The sequence below is a fragment of the Scyliorhinus torazame genome, chromosome 7, assembly GCF_047496885.1.
Source record: "Scyliorhinus torazame isolate Kashiwa2021f chromosome 7, sScyTor2.1, whole genome shotgun sequence".
Lineage (NCBI taxonomy): Eukaryota > Metazoa > Chordata > Chondrichthyes > Carcharhiniformes > Scyliorhinidae > Scyliorhinus > Scyliorhinus torazame.
In genome coordinates this window covers 74,705,364-74,723,103 of record NC_092713.1, presented here as the reverse complement: position 1 = coordinate 74,723,103, position 17,740 = coordinate 74,705,364, and the positions used below count along the sequence as shown (strand labels likewise).

Sequence of the window (17,740 nt, the reverse complement as noted above, 5' to 3'; positions counted from 1 at the left end):
GAGTCGAGTCATGCCTTGGCGTAGTTCGGCGCATCCTGGATTAGTGGCAAGACTTTGGAGCTCAGGAATATAAGATCTGAATCTTCTGAGCCTCCGGAACAGGAGTTGGTGCCGCGTTGATATACGCTTCGAAGCAAGCTAGCCAGTGCTGGAAGTCCTTTCTGGCGTTGCTTGAGTGAGAATCCAGCCGCAGGCGATCCGGTTTATTACGGAGGTCCATCCTTCGAAACTGATAGCAATAAATTGAGGCACAATCCATTTGACTAAAGACGAAAGTTGAATTCAAACTGAGGCTTTATTGCTATCAGATGTGTGGCCTCCCACAGCAGCTGGCAAAATGGCTGTGAGCTGGGGGACACGCATATTTATACCCCACCTCCTGGACGGAACCAGCAGGCAGGGACACAGGCAAACCTGTAGTGCAGGTTCTACCGTACATCCTCTCATATAGGTACAACAGTGGTTTACCACATCGCACTCTTCAGTGACTAAACACTATTTAACTTGGATATCTATCACCCACTGACATTAAATTAGTCACAAAAGGTGCAATTCCAGAGGTACTATGTTGCAGGCTGCACATAAGGAAAGTTCAATTAACAGAATTTAAATCTAAGCCCTGGAAAGGAAATTAGCACCACCACACACTAATAGGTCTGTAACGAATTGTCAGCAAAGTCAAAGATCTCTGTCTAAAAGACCCAAATAGGATGACGTTCCCCTTGGAAGGAGGGCTCTGCTCCCCACCAGTTGGGCTGGATTCTCCGCACCCAGACGCCAAAATCGCAGCCGGCACAGGGGCAGAGAATCTATTTTCCCGCAAGGAATCGGGACCAGCGGCAGTTCCCCAATTCTGCGGGCTCTGAAAATCGGCGTACTCCGCGAATACGCCGCGCTGCCTAGGATCTACCTGGGGCCACTGCCAGAGGCCCGCTCCGCCATTCTCCACCCCCGACCGGCCAAAGTCCCGACAGTGTGGATCTAATGTGGTCCAGCCGGTCGGGATACTCGCGTGGCGGCTACAGACTCAGTCCGCGGCCGCACTGGTCTGGGGCGGGTCGATTGGAGGGCAGGATGGGCCTCATAGGCGGCCGGGAAATGTTTGTGCGGGTGTTGAGGGTCGACGCGCAGCCGCTCGGGGATTTCTTCTTTGGGTCCAGCTCTGTGGTCCGGGTCTGCCATGGAGCACGGCCCGCCAACAACAGTGTCAGCATATCCCACCTCTTAAAATCCCCCTTCAACTACTCCACCAGCCGAGTCAAATTTAAATTATGGAGCTGTGCCATACTCCGCGTCACCTGGATGCCTAAAGCTCGCCCACACCACCTTGAACGGCAGTTCCCACCAATCTCCTCTCCTAGCCTCTGGTCTCAATTGGGAACACCTCGCTCTTTCCCGTATTCAACTTGTACCCAGAGAACAGATCAAAGTCCTCCAAATTCCCCATAATGCTGCCAATGCCCCCCAATGGGTCCAAGATATATAACAGTTTATCCACATACAGCGAAACCCTGTGCTCAACGCCCCTCTGCACAATCCCTCTCCAGTCCATCAATGCTCTCAGCACCATTGCAAATGGCTCTATAGCCAAGGCAAAAAGCAGCAAGGAGAGGGGGCACCCCTGCCCCATCCCACAGTGCAGCTCTAAATATCCCGAGCTCACCCAGTTTATCTGCATACTTGCGACCGGCACTCTATACAGCAACCAGACCCAATCCACAAACCCCTGCCCGAACTGTCCCAGCACCTCCCACAGGTGCTGTCAAAAGCCTTCTCCGCATCCATCGCCACTGCCACTTCCTGCCCCTCCGAGGGCATCATAATCACATTAAACAACCTCCTCACATTTGCCGACAACTGTCTCCCTTTCTCCTCCCTGTCTCCCCGTTTGGTCCTCACCTATCATGCCCGGGACACAGTCCTCCATTCGCGAAGACAACACCTTTGTGTCCACATTCAACAACGATATCGGACAGTATGATTCAATCTGTTCGGGATCCTTATCTTTTTTCAGTATCAGGGAGATGGATGCCTGTGACAGTGTAGGAGGGAGTTCACCCCTCTTCCTAGCTTCATTTGCCCTCACCAGCAATGGTCCCAGTCCAAACTATTCATAAAATTTCACTGGGAACCCATCCGGGCCCGGGGCCTACCCTGCCTGCATCACTTCCCTATTCTCCATCACCTCCCTCAACACAATAGGGGCCCGCAATCCTTGCACCAACTCCTCGTCCATGCTGGGAATCTCTAACCCATTCAGGAACCGCCATATAGGCCCCCCACCCCCCAAACCGGGGTCTCCGACTCATACAACCTCTTGTAAAATTTCTCAAACACCCCATTTACCCCCGCTGGGTCCAGCTCCATCCTTCCCATCCCGTCCTTCACTCTACCAATGACCCTCACCGCCTCCTGTTTCCTAAGCTGGTGAGCCAATACCTTGCTGGTGGGCCAACACCTTGCTCGCCTGCTCCTATATTGTCCCCCTGGCCCTTCGCAACTGCCCTGCCAACTTCCCGTGGACACCAATCCAAATTCATCTGGAGCCTCTCCCTCAACAACCCTGCCTCCGGAGCCTCCGAATACCTACTGTCCACCCTCGGAATCTCTTCCACCAGCCTTGCCATCTCTGCCAGTTCCGCCTTCTCCCTCTGTACCTGAATCGAGATAGGCTCTCCCCGAACCACAGTTTTGAGTGCCTCCCGGTGTGGCGGCCGTGACCTCCCCAGTGCCGTTCAGCTCCACATATCCCAAATGGCAGCCCTCACCGGCTCACATACCTCCTCATCCTCCAACAGTCCCACATCCAGGCTCCACTGTGGGTGGAGGGAGCCCCCCGCCCCCCAATTCACTTGTAAATCCACCCAGTGCGGCGCATGGTCTGAGACCACAATCACAGAACACTCTGAATCGACCAGCCCCGCCATCAACGCCTTGTCCACCACAAAAAAGTCAATCCGGGAGTACAATCAGGGGCTGTTTAGCACAGGGCTAAATCGCTGGCTTTGAAAGCAGACCAACGCAGGCCAGCAGCACGGTTCAATTCCCGTAACAGCCTCCCCGAACAGGCGCCGGAATGTGGCATCTAGGGGCTTTTCACAGTAACTTCATTTTTTGAAGTCTACTTGTGACAATAAGCGATTTTCATTTTCATTTTTCATTTCATTTCATTTCGTTTTTACACCCTGTTGACATGGAAGAAATACGAAAATTCCATCGCCCTCGACCTCCCAAACCGTCCCCCCCATAAATAAATCCCTTCAGCTCCTTTGCCACCGCCGACACCTTCACCAACATCGGGCTCAACTGGTCCATGCTTGGCTCAATGACCATGTTAAAATTTCTCTCCCCCCCCCCCCCCAAATGATCAACCGTGAGAGTACAGGTCAGGAATCCTCCCCAGCACCTGCCTCATAAACTCCAGATCATCCCAATTTGGGGCATAAACATTTACCAGGACCACCGGCATCCCCTCCAGCTTCCCACTACTAAACATCACAAACCTTGCCCCCCATATCTGCCCCCTTGTCTTCGTGCCCAGTCCCGAATGAAACACCTGCCTGACCCATCCTTTCATCAAGCTTAAATACATCTCTTGTAGAAAAGCCACGTCCGCCTTAAGACTCCTCAGGTGCGCGAACACACGTGACCGTTTGACCAGCCTATTCAGCCCCCTCATGTTCCATGTGACCACTCTGCTCGGGGGGGGTGCTCCCCGTCCCCCTCCACTGCTGATCAATCAAATCCTTTTTTGGGCCAGCCCCCGGCCCGTGTCACGCCACCCTCCAGGCCCACCCTTGGATGTTCACCATCATCACTCCATTTCCAACTGTGTCACAACAACCACAATCTTGTCAGCAGCCCCCCAACCACCCGTCTACCAAACAAAACAGCTCCATCCCACTCCCCTGCACCTACCTCCTGACGCCCCCCCCCCCCCCCCCCCCCCCCGTGTTCTCGTTAACTAGCCCAGCTGGCATAGCAGACCTCCAAATCTCCTAACCCCCCTGATTCCCCTTCCTGCCCCCATCCACACTCCTTCAAGAAACAAGGAAACAGAAAAAAGGTGCACTCATTTGATGCTCCCCAGGCACCCCACCACCAAACCCAAGAAAACATTTCAAAGGAGAGAAAGTTTTCCAAGGACAATCAAAAGAGAACACCTCCTCACAAGTTCAGTGTCCTCTTTCTTCTGCCAGTTCATTGTCCCTCAAGAACACCATCTCATCCTCTGGCGTACCAAAATTGTATTCTCGATTCTGGAAAGTCACCCAGAGGTGTGCTGGGTGCAGCATTCCAAACTTCAACACCTTCTTGAAGAGGGCAGCCTTGACCCGATTAAACACGGTCTTCCTCTTCGCCAGTTCTGCACCCAGGTCTTGGTACACCCGCAGCTCGTTCCCATCCCAGGTGCACTTCCTCACCTGCCTCGACCCCAGAAGAATCTTCTCTTTGTCCAAGAAACGGTGCAACCACACCACTATCGCCCTTGGTGACTCGCCCACTTTCAGCCTCATCAATGCCCTGTGCGCTCGGTCAACCTCCAGAGGATGGTCAAAGGCCATTCCCCCATCAGCTTCTCCAGCAATTTGGTCACATGTGCGAGCCTCCGCACCTTCGATGCCTTCAGGCTTCCCCACGATCCTCAAATTTTGCCTTCTGAAGCGATTCATCAGATCCTCCACCTTCTCCTTCAGCGTCTTCTGGGTCTCCTGCATCACCCCCACCTCGGCCACCAACAAGGTGAGCTGCTCCTTGTGCTCCCTCACCGCCTGCTCCACTTTCTGGATCGCCTGTCCCTGGGAATCCAGCCTCTGTTACATTCAGTCAATCCCTGCTTTGAGTGGCTCTACCATCTTGGCCTAGTCCTCCAGGACCTCCCTTTTCTGCTGGCTGAACTTATCATTTAAAAAATCCACCAGCTGCTCCGTTGACCACTAGGCATGCAGAACAGACCCTTTGCCATCCGCCATCTTAACCTGTGGCGCACCTCAAAGACTCTCCTGCTCCAACAACTCCTTTCTTTTCAACCCACTCCTAGTTCGTGGATCCATCCACCAGCCACACCAGAGGGGTTACACCTTCTCCTGGCACTCCTACACCTCTTTCCATCCAAACTTCCACCCTTCAGAGAGGGAAAGGACCGGAAACTTCCACCTCGAGCGGGAGCTACCAAAGGTGCGGCCGCTGACTCCATGACCGCTACCAGTAAGTCTCACCCTGCAGACCGCTCACTCCATGGTTGCCACTGAAAGGCTCACCCTGCAGACCTCAGGAAATAGTTGAGTCTCTTCTGTCATTGTGTCCAAGTGTGCCGCACCGACCTAATGCTGCTGACCTCCGCAGCAACCTCTCTCCAGGATGCACGTCTTATCAACAGACGTGTCGTCCTCGAATCAGCTGGCATGAGTAGCTTCTGTCAAGTGGACACAGCCCAGAGGGCATCCTTATCAAATCTAGGGTCTGATTTGACCTTTCACCCATCACACCTCACTCGCTTGCCTCGGGCATCTCTGGAAAGGACCATACACTAACTAGACAAATCTACAATGCCACGATCAGGGAAAGTTGTTAATGTTGAAGTTGACTGCCACCTGTGAACAGTGGCAAACAATGGATATTTCAGAGAAAGCTTAAACAGATACACGTTACCTGCAAACATCTGCGGAACTGTGCTGATTAAACACATTTGCTGGATCACCTGATTCTGCCATGTGTCAGTTGGCCCTTTAGATAACTCATCGTGATTTTGTTCTAGGTCACAGCCAACAATCAATGTCAAGGCCGGACATTGAAGGAACGGTGATATGTTTCCAAGTCAGGATGGCGAGTGACTTGGAAGGGAACTTCCAGGTGGTGATGTTCCCATGTATCTGCTACCCTTGTCCTTCTAGATGCTAGTGTTCATGGGTTTGGAAGGTACTGCCTAAGGACCCTTAGTGAGTTCCTGCAGTGCATCTTGTAAATGGTACTTACTGCTGCTACAGTGCGTCGGTGGTGGAGGGAGTGAATGTTTCTGGAAGGGGTGCCAATCAAGCGGGCTGCTTTGTCCTAGCAGGTGTTGAGCTTCAAGAGTGTTGTTGGAGTTGCACACAACCAGGCAAGTGAGGAGAATTGCATCACACTTCTGACGTGTGCCTTGTCGGCTTTGGGGTATCAGGAGGGGAGTTACTTGCCGCAGGATTACTACCTCTGGCCTGCTCTATATGGATCGTCCAATTGAGTTTGTGGTTAATGATAACTCCCAGGATTTTGACAGTGGTAGATTCAATGATGGCAATGCCATTGAATGTCAAGGGGCAATTGTTTGATTCTCTCTTACTGGAGATGATCAATGTCTGGCTTGTGTGAGGTGAATGTTACTTGCCATTTGTCAGCCCAAGCCTGGATATTGTCCAGGTCTTGCTGCATTTGCACGTGGACTGCTTCAGTGTCTGAGGAGTCGCGAATGGTGCTGAACATTAGCAAACATCTTTTGCAAACAACCCCACATCTGACCTTTGCAAACAACCCCACATCTGGGCCGTCATTCTCCGACCCCCCAGCGGGTCGGAGAATGGCCGTTGGCCTCCGTGAATCCCGCCCCCGCCGGTTGCCGAAGTCTCCGAAGGGAGAAAGGTCGGTGGGGCGTTAATGGCGCCGCAGACGTCGGAGAATGGCACGGGTGGGCGCAAGGCAGCCGATTTTGGGCCTGCCGATATTCTCCCGTCCAGATGGGCCGAAGTCCCGTCGACGTGATCACGGGTCACGTCGACGTAAATCAAACCTCCTTTTAATCGGCGTCAACCTGTGCTCCAGGTTCCCGCCGACCAGCGTGGAGGTGAGTGACGGCCTGGGGGGTTGGCCGCTGGGCAGGCGATGGCGTGGCCGCAGTCTGAATGTGTAGGGAGAGGTGTGTCTAGGGTTGTGTGTGTGTGTGCGGCGGGGGAGGTGGTTAGAGTGGGCTGGGCTCCGGGGGAGTGCTGGGATGGGGGGTCACTGCCGGGGAGGAGGATGGGGGGCCCGTGCCGGGGAGGAGGATGGGGTGGGGGGGTCCGTGCCGGGGAGGAGGATGGGGTCCGTGCCGGGGAGGAGGTTGGGGTCCGTGCCGGGGAGTGGGGTGGGGGGGGGGTCCGTGCCGGGGATGGGATGGGGGGGGGGTCCGTGCCGGGGAGGGGGATGGGGGGGGGCCGTGCCGGGGAGGGGGATGGGGTCCATGCCGGGGAAGGGGATGGGGGGGGGGTGGGTCCGTGCCGGAGAGGAGGATGGGGGGCCCGTGCCGGCGAAGGGGGATGGGGGGGGTCCGTGCCGGGGAGGAGGATGGGGTCCGTGCTGGGGAGGAGGATGGGGTCCGTGCCGGGGAGGGGGATGGAGGGGGTCTGTGCCGGGGAGGGGGATGGGGGGGGGGGTCCGTGCCGGGGAGGGGGATGGGGGGGGGGGGTCCGTGCCGGGGAGGGGGATGGGGGTGCGTCCGTGCCGGGGAGGAGGTTGGGGTCCGTGCCGGGGGGGGGGGTCCGTGCCGGGGTGGGGGATGGGGGGGGGGCCGTGCCGGGGAGGAGGATGGGGTCCGTGCCGGGGAGGGGGAATGGGGGGGGGGTCCGTGCCGGGGAGGGGGGGTGGTCCGTGCCGGGGAGGAGGATGGGGTCCGTGCCGGGGAGGGGGATGGGGGGGGGGGTGCCGGGGAGGAGGATGGGGGGCCCGTACCGGGGAGGAGGTTGGGGTCCGTGCCGGGGAGTGGGACGGGGGGGGGTCCATGCCGGGGATGGGATGGGGGGGGGGGTCCGTGCCGGGGAGGGGGATGGGGAGCCCGTGCCGGGGAGGAGGATGGGGGGGGGGGGGTGGGTCCGTGCCGGAGAGGAGGATGGGGGGCCCGTGCCGGGGAGGGGGATGGGGGGGGGGTCCGTGCCGGGGAGGGGGATGGGGGGGGGTCCGTGCCGGGGAGGGGGATGGGGGGGGGTCCGTGCCGGGGAGGGGGATGGGGTCCGTGCCGGGGAGGAGGATGGGGTCCGTGCCGGGGAGGAGGATGGGGGGGGGGGTCCGTGCAGGGGAGGGTGTTGGGGGGGGCCGTGCCGGGGAGGAGGATGGGGGGCCCGTGCCGGGTAGGAGGTTGGGGTCCGTGCTGGGGAGGGGGATGGGGGGGGGGGGGTGCGTGCCGGGGAGGAGGATGGGGTCCGTGCCGGGGAGGGGGATGGGGTCCGTGCCGGGGAGGGGGATGGGGGGGGCGTCCGTGCCGGGGAGGGGTTTGGGGGGGGGGGGCGTGCCAGGGAGGAGGATGGGGGGCCCCGTGCCGGGGAGGAGGTTGGGGTCCGTGCCGGGGAGGGGGATTGGGGGGGGGGGGGTCCGTGCCGGAGTGGGGGATGGGGGGGGCCGTGCCGGGGAGGAGGATGGGGGGCCCGTGCCGGGGAGAGGGATGCGAGGGCAAGTGAGTTGGTCCACCTGGCCAGGGGCCAGCCTCCAACAGTTGGACCCATGCGGTCCATGCCACCTGGCTGGGGGGAGGAGGGGATATGGGCAATGATGACATGTCGTCGTTCCCCACCCCCCCAACCCCACCCCACCAGGCCGTCATGTTTTCCGATCATCCAGCGATGTTGGCCGCCGTGGCGGCAGCCGCTAATGTCTATGTTGCCCTGGATGAGGAGGAGGAGGAGGAGCGTGCCAGAGGGGCGGCGCAGGCTGCCGCAGAGGGGTAGGCGGCAGCCGCCCAGGCTGGAGGGACACCTGACCGACAGGACGAGGAGGGGGAGGAGGACGTCGCGGCCCCACGGCAACGGAGGCACCCGAGGGCGCCCCGTGTGTACCGGCCCCGGCAGTCATACCAGGACCTCACGGACCGGGAATGCAGGAGAAGACTCCGGATGAGGAGGGAAACCGTGGCACACATCTGCCACCTGCTGGCACACCTGTCACCGCGTGGCACTGGCGGGGGCCACCCTCTCCCCGTGTCCGTCAAGGTTACGGTGGCCCTGAACGTTTATGCAACGGGGTCATTCCAGGCACCGAGTGGGGACCTGTCCGGCATATCGCAGACATGGGTGCATCGGTGCATCCGGGCAGTGACAGATGCCCTATATGCCATGGCGCACCGCTACATCCGCTTCCCTGTGGACCGGGCCAGCCAAGATGCCCGGGCCGTGGGCTTCTCTGCCGTGGCCGGGTTCCCCATGGTCCAGGGCACGATTGATGGGATGCACGTCGCCGTGCGGCCACCTGCAGATAACAGGGTTGTGTTCACCAATCGGAAGGGGACCTATTCGATGAACATACAGGTTGTCTGCGACCACCGCATGATGATCCTGCACGTCTGCGCCCGTTACCCAGGCAGTGTACACGACTCATACGTGTTGTCGCGGTCATCCATCACCGGCATGTACGAGGGACGCCATCCCCGGCTGAGGGGCTGGTTGCTGGGCGACAGGGGCTACCCATTGCGATCGTGGCTGATGACGCCTATACGGAGGCCACGCAATGAAGCGGAGAACCGCTACAATGATGCCCATGTAGCGACAAGGGGAGTGATAAAGAGGTGCTTTGGCGTGCTGAAGATGCGTTTCAGGTGCCTGGACCTCTGTGGGGCCGCCCTCCAGTATCGGTCAGATAGGGTCGGCCGCATCACTGTGGTGTGCTACGTCCTGCACAACATAGCCCAGCAGAGGGCGATGTGCCGCAGGCAGAGGAGGGCGGAGTGGAGGAGCAGCAGGAAGAGGCGCAGTCCTCCCCAGATGAGGGGGATGGGGGCAATGGTCAGGGCAGACGGGCTAGACACAGGCGGGTGGCTGTCCACCGTTACCGGCTGGCCCAGCGGGCACGGGACAGGCTGATAGCCGCCCGCTTCACTGACTAGATGGGCGTGGGAAACGGGTAGTACGGCCACAGACCGCACACCATGGCAACAGCCGACCACCCACACCCCCCACCCATCCACCCACCCAGCACCCTCACCCCCCTCCCTAACCCCACCCGCATGCACACCCCCCCCCATTGCCGATCTACCTGCGGCACAATGGCCGGGCTCACACAGTTGCGGGTGGACACGTGTCTATTGCAGGCCATGGAGGATGATGACAACCCGCCCTGCGATGAGCTCCTGGCTCCACATCGTTGGACTATGTCTGACCCATGGCCACAGTACCACCATCCACCCGGACAATCTCTGCATGCGGCTGTGACACTGCAGCGCACGGTCCCGTCCTCTGCCCGGGGGGATGTTGATGGCGGCCCAGGGGGAAGGGGCAGACTCACCTGGGGCTGAGGTAAGACCACCCCTCACACACACACACACTTGCGCTCAACGTACATGACACCCCCGCACGCTTCGTACAGAGCACAAAGGCAGCTTCTGTAGGTGTAACATTGACTTTAATAACCAAAGGAGTTCATGCACGTGCCCAAGCCCCTAAAACTCATCTGTGCCCTGCACCCGTGCCAACTTACTCAGTGTCTAATTGTTTGGCCTTACGGGCCCTTTGACTACGTCTACGTGGTTCCCCAGACGATACAGCAGAACTGGAGGTGGACTCCTGTGATTCCTGCCCTCTGACACGGGATCCCTTTGGCGGCCGTTTCCTGGGGCGTCCTGGCCTAGGTGGGCCAGGCTGCGGCCCGGGCGACTGGGATGGCGAGCTGACAGCCTGTCCTGCCTGTTGCCCACCTGATGCACCTGGGACGGAAGGGGGGGGGGGGGTCCGAGGTGTCGCGGTGTTCCGGGACCTCCCCTACAGGGGGACCCGAGACGGACCACACCACCTCCTCCTCCCTCGGGGTGCCCGATGGCCCCCAGACCTCTACATGGGTGGGGGATGCGAACGGACTGGCCATCCGACGCCCCCCCGACATCTGGCGCTGCCAGTCCTGGAGGCCCGTGCTGGTATCGACAGGGGTCTGCAGGTTTGCAGCCATGGAGCCCAGGGAATTGGCAAACCCTGTCTGTGACTGTGCGACGCCGGCTCGCACATGGCCAATGGCGCCGATGCCCTCAGCGATGGCCTGCAGAGACTGGGCTATGGCCTGCAGAGACTGGGCTATGGCCTGCTGAGACTGGGCCATGGCCTGCAGAGACTGGGCCAAGGCCTGCTGAGACTGGGCCATGGTCTGCTGAGACTGGGCCATGACCTGCTGAGACTGGGCCATGGCATTGAGCGCCTCTGCCATCTGGCGCTGGCACTGGCTCATGGCCTCCTGTGAGAGGGCAGCCATGTCCTGGGCCACAGACGTCGCCTGCACGGAAAGCCCCAGGCCTCGCAAACCGTTCCCCATGTCTGACACCGTCGCACCCATTGCCTCCACCGCGGACGCCACCCGTGCGGTGTCGGCCTGGGTGGCACGTATGACCGGCACCACTCCCAGCTCCTGGACGCGGGTGGACTCCTCCACCTGCGACTGCAGCCGCCGCAAGCCGGCCGTCACCCTCTTCGCTCGTCTCCGGGTCGGTGGTTGCATCGGATCTATGGGTGGGTGTGGTAACTCCAGGAACCCGGTTTCCATCTGGGCGGCAGATGTTCGCTTGGGCTGGGCTGCCCTCCGACCACCCGGCCTCTCTGCTGCTCCTACCTCCACCTGCTGTACCGGGACGGCTGTGTTGTGCGCACCAGTGAGTGTACCAGACGCCTCATCACTAAAGTGCCCAACCGAGGTAAGTGTTTCTGCGATGGTGGAGGGTGTTGGTGACAGCAGTGGCGTTGTGTCGTGCTCTGAGTCCCACTCTGAGTCCATGGCACTTTGGGGTGAGGGTTCGTCTCCACCAATCCACTCTGTGTCACTGTCCGGTATTTAGTCTTCCTGGGTAGTGCTGTCCCGGGTAATGCTGTCCCGGGTAGGGGTGTCCCGGGTAGGGGTGTCCTGGGTAGGGGTGTCCTGGGTAGGGGTGTCCTAGCTCGGCTGTGACGGGGGCCTGTGGCTGCCCCTCTCGTCGCTGGGTGACACACGCCTGCGTCGTCGCACCCGCACGTGACGGGGGCGTCGTCTCCCTGTTGCTCCAGGTCTCTCCGTCTCCCGTGGTCTCCAAGGGACATCCTGCGGGCGTCGCATGCCGGAGGGTCCGGGTCTCTCCGTCTCCCGTGGTGTGCGAGGAGCATCCTGCGGGCGTCGCATGCCGCAGGGTCCGGGTCTCTCCGTCTCCCGTGGTGTGCGAGGGGCATCCTGCGGGCGTCGCATGCCGGAGGGTCCGGGTCTCTCCGTCTCCCGTGGTGTGCGAGGGGCATCCTGCGGGCGTCGCATGCCGGAGGGTCCGGGTCTCTCCGTCTCCCGTGGTGTGCGAGGGGCATCCTGCGGGCGTTGCATGCCGGCGGGTCCGGGTCTCTCCGTCTCCCGTGGTGTGCGAGGGGCATTCTGCGGGCATCGCATGACGGAGGGTCCGGGTCTCTCCGTCTCCCGTGGTGTGCGAGGGGCATCCTGCGGGCGTCGCATGCCGGAGAGTCCGTGTCTCTCCGTCTCCCGTGGTGTGCGAGGGGCATCCTGCGGGCGTCGCATGCCGGAGGGTCCGGGTCTCTCCGTCTCCCGTGGTGTGCGAGGGGCATCCTGCGGGCGTCGCATGCCGGAGGGTCCGGGTCTCTCCGTCTCCCGTGGCCTCCGAGGGGCATCCTGCGGGCGGTCTGCATCTGCGGGGATGGGTGCCTCGACGTTTGCTCCTGCGATACACAATGAAGCATGCAGGCAGTGATCAGGTGATATGGGGGAGGGGGATATAGGGGAGGGGGGATATGGGGACGGGCTGTCGGTGGCTCACTTGCTAGTATGCCCCCGACCTCTGCATCAGGAACCTCCCGGTCCTCAGGTCCGCCAGCCAGTTCCAGGGCCCTTTCCTCGTGTTCGGTCAGTGGCCTCTCATCAGTGGGGCCTCCTCCAGTCCTCACATGCTCCCTGGTGTTGTGTGCGCGTTTCTCCTGTGGCGGGGGGGGCGTGGCAGGGGTAAAAGGCAACAGTGTTAGACAGGTATATGAATGCACGCCATCGGTTGCGCGTGTATTGCAGAGGTTAAGGTTAGGGCTGGATTTACTTGGGGATATGGGGGATATGGGGGAGGGGGGATAAGGGGGAGGGGGGATATGGGGGGATATGGATATCGGGCGGGGGGGTGGCTCACCCTGCCTGCTCTGACGAGGTTGTTCACCTTCTTGTGGCACTGGGTGCCTGTCCGTGGTGTCAGGGCCGCAGCGGTGACGGCCTCTGCCACCTCCCTCCACAGACGTCGGCTGTGGCGTGGGGCAACTCTGCGGCCGTGCCCGGGATACCGGGCCCCCCTCCTCTGCTCCACTGCGTCCAGGAGCGCCTCCACATCCCGTGACTAGAACCTCGGGGCTGAGCGGCGGCCGGCCATCCGGTTGGGTGTTCCAGCCGGGTGGGGGGGAGCAGCGCATCCTTATGAGCCGCCACGCCGTGTGGCGTGTATGACGCTGCACGGCGTGAACCACGTGAGCAAGCGCGGATCCCGTCACGTCGCTGCTAGCCCATTTCGGGCCGGAGACTTCGCGCCGAATTTTGCGGCGTGACGCAAGTCGGATTTGCGCCGTTTTTTGCGCCGATCGGCGGACTTTGCACCGATAACGGGGAATTTTGCCCCTGACCTTTGCAAACAACCCCACATCTGACCTTATGTTGAAAGGAAGGTCATTGATAAAGTAGCTCAAGGTGGTAAGGCCTAGGACACTATCCTGAGGAACTCCTGCAGTGATGTCCTGGGGCTGAGATGACTGACCTCAAACCACTACAACCATAATCTCACAAGAGCAAAAGGAACAGCAAAGAAATAGATTCCAAGTTCCACAGATTTTAGCAATATTGAATCATGACTTCACAGGAAAGATCGATAAAGCAGTTTCCAATCAGTAAAGCTGACAGTACCATTGTTAAACAGTGTAAGGAACTTGCTAAAACCCTTGTCTGTTTTGTGTTTCTCTTTTAATGCCTGTTGGCTGGTTTTTAAATCACAGACGTTTGGCTTTGAACTAAAATACCTCCCCCACCCCCATTGCAAGCTGCTATGTGGAGTGATCCAGCAGAACCCTTGGATTCAGTGTGCTCTGTGGCATAGCCTGTGATGTCATGCTGATAGACTTGGCAAGCAGCAAATCAGCTTGTTTGATATCTGGGCCTTGGATCGATTCTCGTTTGGGATTGGTGGAGCTTTTCAGAAATTCTGGAATAGGAGAAGCAAGCCCCATTTTGTCAGTTCTGTGAAAGATCCAAATATAAAGCAGCTTCAAGGCACCCTCTCTTTGCCAAGCAATTTAAGAGGCTGTCAGCCGGATCTGTGGGGGGCATTCCTGTTTAAAAGACAGCAGGCAGTAGCCAGACCTGTGAAGAGGACTACTGCTTTGAAAGGCTGTGATCACATTCTCCCACCAAGTCTGTAATAGTTTCGTCCTCTGTCTGAATGGCTGGGAAAAGCCTAGTCTGAGAACTCTCTTCATGATAGAGCCAGAATCTGTGCACAGAGATCAGACAAGCAGCTGGAAGGCAGAGTGGATGTAAAATCTGCTGCAATCTCTAAGGTTGAAAACTCCAGTTATCTCTCAGTGAGCCTGAGAGTGCACCTGTGGTCATATGATCGAATTGCACAAACCGACAGACCTGAATCTCCTGTGTGAAGACGATTCCACAGAGGAAGACATGCCATCTGGGAGTTCTAATGAATCGTAGTCCTTAAAAGATCCGAACTCACCGATGATTTGCAACACTTCCTTGTTCCATTATATGTTCATCTTTTACTCTTGCTATAAATATGCAGTTTGTTAATGTTTTACTTACAAATCTGGTGCCTGTAACTCACTGGAGCAGTCAAGGGTTAAAGTTCTCAGGAAAATACTTAAATTATTGGTTAATTCACTTATGTTGGGACTCCCAAGGTCTATGGAGCTGGAACAGACCACACACTCGCCCAGGGTGTCTTAACAAGGGGTTAACACCAGGAGTGTTCACAGGCCCAAGCACTCCAAGTCCTCCATAGAAACATCTAAGAAAGTATGCAGCAAGTCCTTTTTAAGCTGAGACTGCTGGGTCATTTTCATGAAAATGATCCAGCAGTCCCAGCTTAAAGGGGGCTTGTGGGAGGAAACTGGAGCACACGGAGGAAACACACGCAGACACGGGGAGAACGTGCAGACTCCGCACAGACAGTGACCCAGCGGGGAATCGAACCTGGGACCCTGGCGCTGTGAAGCCACAGTGCTAGCCACTTGTGCTACCCGGTGTGTACAGTTTAAATTTTGCTGTTGGTTATACACTGTCACCTCTCCAGTCTGGAAAGCCGTTGTTCAGATACACCAGTTGTCCATATATTTTTTGAGAGACACAAGCAAGTCCACCGGATGAGGATAGTGGATCGGATCAGCTGATGTCCATCTCACAGCAGCTACAAGGAGTTAATAAGTCCAGCGCTCAGACTCAGTTCGCTGCCATCTTGCCTATTAATATAGGCAGTGTTGTCCAGCCTTCAGATGGGAGTCAGATCATTTCAATACCCATATCCAATGCCTCTTTGAACACATCTGAATCGGTCTGTGCAATTCTATCATGCGACCACAGGTGCACTCTCAGGCTCACTGAGATATTACTGGAGTTTTCAACCTTAGAAATTACAGCAGATTTTACATCCACTCTGCCTTCCAGCTGCTTGTCTGATCTCTGTGCAGAGATTCTGGGTATTGCAGGGCTCTCCTGCAACATTCCCCTGGTTAATTCCTCAGATTCTGCTCCGATGCCTACAGCAATGCATTAGCTCAAAAAATGCAGCGTAGGAATTGACCTCAATTGTGCCCATCTCTGGAGCAGAAAATACAAACAGCACCAATCTAATTGTTTACAAAACTACAGGATCAGGGTGAGCTTCAGCAAGTGCAACTGGCCACTGGCCAAGCGCTGTCATCACCAATACTGATCAAACCATCCAAGGTGCTGTAGTACAAGACCAAACTGTCCAGCAATATGCATTGTTTAGTTTAGTTTTCAACATTGCAGAATCCTACTCAGGTGATCATCAGGGCACTAAATTTGACATTATCTTGGCAAATAAACTGAATGGCAAACCATACAGGTACAGAGCATCCAAGCACTTTTCAGATCCAGAATGTTCATCAACTGATTGTGACTCGTTTCATCAAGTAATTCTGGTGAAACTACTAGTGTCCAAATTACTAAATGTTTAATTAGTTGTGCTGCCAGTAATGTAAGTGCCGCTTGACTTGCATCTCCTCATCCCTCAACATCATGGGCATATTTTAGTACAACTTTGGGAATGGAAACATGGAAGATACAGATTTGGGATAAGTACAACAGTTCTTATTACTCATTTATCAATATTAGGTTTCAGGTAAATATTTTATCTGTTGTGTTTTGCAGTTCAAATGCTTCTGGTTGGGTGTTGTAATGTGTTTCACGAACCAGAAAATTCCAAAATCCAAAAATGGCTTGGTCCCAAACATTCCTGACTGGAGAGATTAGTGCAAAATGCCTACTTTAATTTGCGAAGACAGTTGAGAAAGGAAATCTAACAAAATGTTGGTGTCACTTACCTGTTAAATGGGTGCAGGTAATCATTTGTTCAGAGTTTTACATGGGTGCAGCTAATCTTTTGTTCAGAGTTTTGCAGTTTCCATTGGTGGTATGTGAGCCAATTTCATGTATATTTGAACAAGCAACATACAAAGCAGCTTTCTTATATAAATGACAGCAAAACTAAAAATGGGAGCTCATGTACTCCAAATACAGTGTCAAAATGTCAGACACACACATACCACAATTAACATATAAAAGTTTCAGATCAACTTGAGGAACTCAATGCTTAATTTTAGAGGAGCTAGTGTATTTGGGCACAACTGACTTTGAGTTTTCTTGCTGCAATATAATTGTTTTCTTAAAACTAGCAAGTATTCACTTCCTGTATCCTACCTATGTTTAGAGCTAGCTGCTCACTCGAGAATTTATAATGTAATGTTTATTTTTAATTGCAGTTCTTGGTAAAATGTTCCCTTGATCAAAGGAGGTTGGTCCTGGTGAACACCATTCATCCACATTATCAAATTCCCAGGTCAAATAACACTCCTTTTATTCTGCTACAACTCAGAAGAGAACAGATTGAACCAATATATTTTTAATTTCCCGTAACAGGCATCCCTGTAGCATCCACATGAGTGTGAAATAGCATTTAGTTTTGTATTAGAGGCACAGCCATCAGAAACTAGGTTCAGATTGTGCAAATTCATGCATTTAGGACAGCTAAAATTATTTTATTCTTCACACTGTACTTTAATGCCATTGGCATAGAAATTCTATTATTCAAACAAGGATCCCGCATAGACAGCCACAACCCACCTGTCATTAAGAAATTTTGAATTTGGAGGAATACTACCAAGTAAATATGCAGAGTACTGAATGTGAATAATAAATGAAAATAGTAAAGAAATTTTACAATTAAAATGAAGGTACTCACAAAACTCCCCATGTCATTAAGAAACTTTGAATTTGAAGAAATTCTACCAAATAATATGTTATTTAGTTAGTTTTACTCAGTATTTAAAGACTTTGTACTTCACACTTCTGGGGGCCAGTTTAGTTTATTTGGCTAACCAGCTGGTTTGTGATGCAGAGCAAGACCAGCAGCAAGGGTTCAATTCCCATACTGGCTTGAGGATATTCATGAAGGCCCACCTTCTCAACCTTGCCCCTCACCCAAGGTGTGATGATCCTCAGGTTAAATCACCACCAGTCAGCTGTCTCCTCCTCCAAAGGGGAAAGCAGCCTATGGGCATCTGGGACTATGGCGACT

The 17,740-nt window shown here is 56.0% G+C and overlaps 1 protein-coding gene across 1 annotated transcript in view; it reads right to left on the bottom strand.

Moving 5' to 3' along the window:
- agbl4 (AGBL carboxypeptidase 4) overlaps positions 1 to 17,740 on the bottom strand; it is a 1,365,393-nt gene that overhangs the window by 1,346,432 nt on the left and 1,221 nt on the right. The gene's annotated exons all lie outside the window — the stretch shown is intronic.